Raw genomic sequence first — 7,086 nt, 5'->3', positions numbered from 1 at the left:
GTTGGGGGGTCGCATCTCTACCCGGGTTGCATCGTGGTCTTGTTTCCTGGTGGTGCACACATTCTGCCTGCGCTTTGCTGGCACCCCCAGAAGTCTCTGGTGATTCCCCAGTGAATTCCTGCCAGCCATATGCTCCCAAAGACCAGGGTCCTAGTCGCTGCACGGCTGGTGGCCTTTCTGCTTTGCTGATTGCAACAAGGTGCAGAGACCGTGATGTGGGTCTTTGTGGGTTCCCGGTGCTGTGGTCACGGACCTTGGCCACTGATCATGGGGGGAGGGCAGGGAGAGGGAGAGAGAAGGTGAGCCATGTAGCCAGTCACCTCCTTCCTGAGAAAGGAGTGCAGCAGGCAGATTGGAAGCCCCACTCCGCATGTTTTATGGCTCTCTCACGTCCTGCTCACGGAGGCAGGGCTAGTAGACTCTCCAGGGACAGAAGGGGCCGAGGAGCAGAGGTGTTGACTGGATGTTATCGTCGCCCCGGAATGAGAGCCGTCAGGGACCTATGCCGCTCACTGGCCTGCGGGCGCATTGGCCAAGGTTGGGTCTTCCGAGTTTACTGCACACGCGGCAGACTTCACATGGGAGAGGCGTGAGACGCACGGACTCGGGTGCTGCAGGGACGGGAGTGGCACGGGCACGGCGGTCGTCCTCCTTGAGATCCGGGTGCACGGTGCTGGACCCTGGGCCTTGGAGAGTGCGATACAGTGCCCAGGTGGATCAGTGTCGCTGACTGAAGGGCCATAAGACAGCGTGACGTCCCGGCCCATGAGCCGTCACAACTGCGCTCTGAGGTTTAGGAGATTTCACTCTACTGACTGTTCAGAACGTTTTCTCTCTTGTGTTTAGAAAGATTGATGTCACGTGACGTGCATACATGTGATGTGCACGTACATGTGATACGTGCTCAGTAAGTAAGTATTAAGTGGATGAAACCTCGAGTGAGTGAGTGAATGGCACCCTTTCCTCAAAGGAGTTGTGAGCTGGCGGAGAGACAGGCCATGCGGCCGGACCTACACGTGCTAGAGGCAGAACATAGGGGTGAGAGAGACGGCCGAGGACCCGAGAGTCTGGGAAGGCGCATCTGTCACCATACTTTTGCTTGAAACTCAACAGCACACACAAACACACATGCAGCATCAAAGGTGCTTTACAGACACAGCCCTGTATTGGCTCTGGAGTCCAGACGGGCGTCAGGCATCAGGTCTGTTGGCTGGAGACCCAGAGGTGAGGGTCTGCCTCAGGCCTGGCTCCCTCCAGCTCTCATCTCAGCCAGGCACGGAGCACCGCTGAGCCTCTGCTCCTCATGCTCACAGGATGGCTGCCAGAGCACCTGCCTTCAGCACCTTGATCCACTTACAGAAGCCTTCAGAAGGGAAGGGAGGAGCCTCCCCAGGAGCCCAGAACCAATAACCCACGAGAGCAGTGGGGCAGCCCCTGCCCCATTCCTGAGACCCAGAGGGCTGGGCAGAGAAGGGAGGGCGAGTGACAGCTCAGCCAGCAGGGGGAGGAGGAGCAGGTGGCGCCCAGTGGACACCGATGCTGCAGCCTCTCCTGGGGAGAAGCGCGAGGCCCCAGTGGGGCCTGGAGGGACGACGGGTGTGACCAGGTCACGGCAGAGCCCCCTCCCCAAGCCCCCCTTTTCTTGTCCTTCCCCCCCTGCCACTGCCCCCTACCCTCACCTTCCCTGGTCTGACCACCCCCTCAAAGCCCAGAGGCCCCGGCGGAGGACGCGGCGTCCTTCATGCACCCCGCCGGCCGGCGTGGCTAGCCTGACTGCCCCGCTCTGAGCACAGACAGAGGGTGCATGGCTGTTTCACACCCACGGTGTTTCCAAAAATAAGGGATTGATCAGCCATCTGTTCAAAAACAGAACAGAACCAGTTCCAGGAAAATAATAGTAAAATAGAAAAATTGGCCAACTCTTAAGCCACTGAGGCTTCTGGGGTCAGGAGCATAAGCCATGCCAGCCACACGGACCTCGGGAGGCTGCTCCCCACATGCCTGGAGCCTTGGAAAATTTACTCAGCTCTCTTAGGATCTGGGTCTGTATTCTCATTAGAAAGACATAGCCCGGTTTTCTCAGTTTAAGAAACCATGAGGCCAGCCCCCGACTCTCACTCCCCGGGGCTCCCCACCCCTGGTCTGGGAGCCCAGCGGGTCTCCCCTTCGATGGAGGAGGAGCCGGCCATGTGAACAGGCATTCGGGGCATCACGGGGGAAGCACAGCCTTGCCCGGAGGGGCTCCTGCAAGGAGATGGCTTCCGGCCAGGACCTCACCTCAGAGGATTAATAAATAAGGACGTGTCTGCGGGAAATGAGAGGTGCATGTTCCACAAGGAAAATACCGTGAGCGAAGGTTGAGGTGAGGCAGGGGTGCAGGCACTTCAGGCCCCCCTACTGTAAATACCATGCCGCGTGAAGGCTGGGGACGCGGGGAGGGGTGGGCGGCTGGACTGGGCGCCTCCCCTCCCGTCCTCCGAGCTGCTGCCTGCTCTCCAAGCAGCAGCGTCCCCACAGAGGGTTTCAGCCAGGAGGTGGCAAAGTCACCTTCATCTTCGGAACCGAGATCCTGGTAGCAGTGTAGCGAGTTTTCGGGAGTCTTGGCAGGAAACATTCAAATAGGGAGCTTTAAGGAGAGAGGAATAACCGGAAGCCATGACAAATCCAGACAGCATATTAAAAAGCAGAGACATCACTTTGCCAACAAAGGTCTGTATAGTCAAAGCTATGGTTTTTCCAGTAGTCATGTACAGATAGGAGAGTTGGACCATAAAGAAGGCTGAGTGCTAGAGTAATTGATGCTTCCGAACTGTGGTGCTGCAGAAGGCTCTTGAGAGTCCCTTGGACTACAAGGAGATCCAACCAGTCCATCCTATAGGAGATCAGTCCTAAATATCCATTGGAAGGACTGATGCTGAACCTGAAGCCCCAGTATTTCGGCCACGTGATGCAAAGAGCTGACTCATTGGAACAAACCCTGATGCTGGGAAAATTGAGGGCAAAAGGGGAAAGGAGTGAGGGGATGAGATGGTTAGATAGCATCACCGATTCAATGGACATGAACTTGGGCAAACTCTGCGAGATGATGAGGAACAGGGAGACGGACGTGGCACATCAGGGAAGTGGGCTGGGCCATGCGTCCCGCGTCCCTCCCAACGTTCACATGCGGGGAAGGACAATCTTAGTGACACATCTCTCCCGCCGGCCGCGCGTTCATGTCTCGTCCAGTCTCTGGCTGTGAGGTTCCCCAGCTCCAAAAGTGCTGGGGCCAGCTCTGTGGTCCATGACCCCTGTGTCAGCGTGGGTCCCCGGGAGCGGTCTGTGATCCATGACCCCTGTGTCAGCGTGGGTCCCCGGGAGCGGTGCCTGCACACGCTCGGACGTGCAGGAGGCGTGTTTGTGCAGAACGCAGGCTGGAGACAGTGGGGCAGAGCCCTCCGACCGCGGGGGTCAGAGGGACAGACAGAGGGAGGAATTGGCTTCCAGGGGCATCTGGACCCTGAGCATCTCTGCCAGGCTGACGGGGGCCAGCAGGGGCCCCACCCCGCCCACTGAGATGGCGCGGCATGGGGAAGGCTGGAAGGTGAGAGCACTGCCGCTCCAGGGTGTCAGCCCGCCGCCCCCAGACGTGCTCTGGAGGCCAGAGTCTCTCCCTGCTCACACGGGGCCTCTGCAGACCCCAGGGTGGAGCTGAGCGCTGCGCCTGCTCCCTCGAGACGGACGCCCTGCCCTGCACTGCAGCTGAGAGCGTCCGGGAGGCGAGACGTGCTCCCAGAGCCCACACCACGCTCCCCCATCGGGAGGCTCCACTGCTGCCCCGGAAAGGGCCAGCACGTGGAACTGCTGGTAGGTAGTGGACCTAGTCATGGTGCAGTGGTAAGGTGTCTGCCTGCCAGTGCAGAAGACGCGAGAGACACGCGTCCAGTCCCCAGGTGGGGAAGATCCCCTGGAGAAGGAAATGACAGCCCACTCCAGTTTTCTTGCCTGGAGAATGCCACGATCGGAGGAGGCTGGCGGGCTACAGTCCATGGGGTCGCAGAGTCGGACACAACTGAGCAACTGAGCACACGTAGCAGCAAGATCATAAAAATATTTGATATCTGAAAACACTGTTTTCCCCAGAAGCCTCCCAAGCACTTCACAGGTGAGGGTCGTGACCGTGACGCGTGGTTCCAGCTCAGGAAGTGACCCTCCAGGTAAAGCCGCTGCAGGGCCGGCCACCAGAGATCGGAGGCTGCCTGTGGATGTGCACACAGGTCTGCGAGCAAAAGTCCGAGATAGTTTATGAACTGGAGTGGAGCCAAGACCCCAGCACCAAGGCCCCTTGGGGTGGACACCATGGTCTCCGCAGACACGGTTCCAGCCCCTGTGGTCTGGACATCCGGCTGTGCGGCAGAACCCCACTGGGACCGGGTGGGCCCTTTCACCAGACGGTCCTCGAGCCCCGTCAGTGTATCAGGGATTGGGATCACGAGGAGAGAATTCAGAAACTTGGAGAGGTGTCTTCAGTGGTTCCATTGTGTGGGTGTGGCCACCGTGCTTCGCAGGTCGACCAAGGCTGTGTGTGTGTGTGTGTGTGTGTGTGTGTGTGTGTGAGACCTGAAGTCTGCCAGGCTGCCTATGGCACCTGCATCATGTTTTAAACAAGCCCAGGTGTTAAGTGTTGCGTCTCCTAGGGCTGGAAACCGGGATCGGGTGTGGGCTAACGCCTGCCTCGGAGGGTCCCCCCTGCTCTTCCGGCTCCCGAGGAGGCTGGCAACCTTCAGCTTGTAGATCCATCCCTGCGATCCTGTGTCTTCACGGGCTGTGTCCTCCCGAGGTCTCTGTGCCCCTTCTCCTCTTAGAAGGACGCCACTCTAGTGTGGCCTCATCTTGACCTACTCATTACATCGGCAGTGGCCCTATTGACAGCTGTGGTCCCACACGGAGGTTTGCGGGGTTAGAAATCCAATGTATTTTGCAGAATTTGACCCATAACAAATGCATGAATAAACCACACCAGTTCCCTTGCCCTTCCCCCGCCCCTCCCACCAGCCCTGCTTCGCAGAGGCAGCCACCCTCGACCCCTCACCGCCTTCATCAAGCGTTTGCTTCCACCTTTCTGAACACGGCTGTCATCACGTCACGATTGCTCATGACTTGACTTCCGATCGTTACAGGTGAGGAGTAGCTGTTCAGTAACATCATTCTCCCAGGAGTGCAACCATCAGCTGCCTGGTTAGATCAGCCGTCGGAGGTGCAGGATCACTGCGTAAATGGTGCTGACTGCAGACCCCATGGGCTCTCACGCCCTACTTTCTGCCGCATCATTTAATTTTTCCTGGACTGTAGCTTTGTCTTTCACTTGGATACCTTCACCATCTCCTGGAGTTCACCCAAACTCATGTCCATTGAGTCAGTGATGCCATTCAGCTATCTCATCCTCTGTCGTCCCCTTCTCCTCCTGCCTTCCATCTTTCCTGGCATCAGGGTCTTTTCCAATGAGTCGGCTCTTCGCATCAGGTGGCCAAAGTATTGGAGCTTCAGCATCTGTCCTTCCAGTGAATGTTCAAGGTTGATTTCCTTTAGGATTGACTGGTTTCAAGGGTCTTCTCCAGCACCACAGTTTGAAAGCATCAGTTCACCACACCTGCTAATAGCGTCCATTCCCACATTCTTCTCTCAAGCTGCAGCCCCTTCTCCTGCTCCACCTGGACCAGGTGTCTGCAGGGTCACCCTGGTTGCCCTGTCACACCCTCCCCAGGTCACGTGCTTTGCACGCACCCTGGGTCTCGTGCCAAAGAATGACGGATATATATCCCCCTTTTTATTTACTTTGTCCTTCGTGAATCTAGAAAACATTACAAAATGTCTTTATTCTATTCCCACATTTGAGGTTATTGCTTATCTAGATGTAAAATCTGCAGATAGTAATCTCTGTCTAGAAGGCCCTGGAATCGTCCACCCTCCGGGGTTGCTAGTGAGAAGCGTCTGCTGATCTTCCTGTTTTAATCCTTGTAGACGGCCCATTGCTCCCTTCCGGGAGAAAGACCTCTTCGCTCTTGGCATGCTGAGACGTCCACTCTTGGTGTGGGACTTTTCAGCCTGGAGATTAATTGTTCTTTGTCCTCGTCCTCAGAAAGTTTTCACCGCAGTGTGCCACTGACTTCTCCTTTCTCTGTTGTTTCTTTCTGGAGCTTCTATTGTGCTGGTTTTGGTGCTTCTGGGTTTATTCTAAACATCCCTTTATCTCCTATTTTCCAGCCTTTCTCTTAATGTTCATTGGCAGGCATGACACTTCAAAATCCGTAACCTTCTCTCTTCACCCAAGAGCAAAGTCTTGTCTTATTGGTTCAGTATTTCTTCTCTTTCTAGATATGTTAGTGATGGTTTTTCTCTGTTTACTGTGTTATCTCTGTTCCCCCTGGATTCCTGAATTTTTCTGGGGATTTTTTTGGAGGGAGGGGTTTTCAATACAATGTAAATGCTGTACAGATAGTTGTCAGAGTGTGGCAAATTCAAGTTTTGCTTTTTGGAACTCTCTGGGTTTCTTCCTTAATATTTTCAATAAGCATTTGGTTGAATCTGTGCATGTGAAACCCATGAACGCAGAGGGCTGACTGTACCAAGGGCACAGAAGTCGCCTGAATTTGTATCATGGCAAGAAGTCAGAGCAGTTGCTGCTCCACTCTGGGCCGGCCCGCCCAGCCCCAGGAACTGGGGGTCCGTGGGCTTCCGACATCACCGTAGAAGCGCTGCTCTAACCATGAAGGGCTGGCCGGGTCCAGGGCTTGGGACCCTTGGAGAGCCGACTGGAGAAGGACCGTGCACTCTTGGGGCCCAGGCTCGGGAGTTTGAGTCCCCCAGACTGAGAAGGGCGGTCAGAAGTGACAGGGCAGCTCCAGCCAGCAGACAAGAAAATAACCGCTGGGCGATACCCGGAAAGGGGTGATGGGAAGCAGGGGAGGGAGGCCTCGCAGTGGCGGCAAGTGGACAGAAGCAGCAGATAGACTCCTGGCGGGACTCCTGCTGCTGAACGAGGGTCCAGAAACCAGGACGATTCCAGCCACTTCGTGGGGGAAATGAGGGGCCCTGAGGACCACAGGG

At 56.3% G+C, this 7,086-nt stretch overlaps 1 protein-coding gene across 1 annotated transcript in view; it reads left to right on the top strand.

Moving 5' to 3' along the window:
• DPP6 (dipeptidyl-peptidase 6) overlaps nt 1-7,086 on the top strand; it is a 281,581-nt gene that overhangs the window by 264,589 nt on the left and 9,906 nt on the right.

This window comes from Bison bison, unplaced genomic scaffold (assembly GCF_000754665.1).
Source record: "Bison bison bison isolate TAMUID 2011002044 unplaced genomic scaffold, Bison_UMD1.0 scf7180017864503, whole genome shotgun sequence".
Taxonomy (NCBI): Eukaryota; Metazoa; Chordata; class Mammalia; order Artiodactyla; family Bovidae; genus Bison; species Bison bison.
This window is presented reverse-complemented; position numbering and strand designations above follow the sequence as displayed.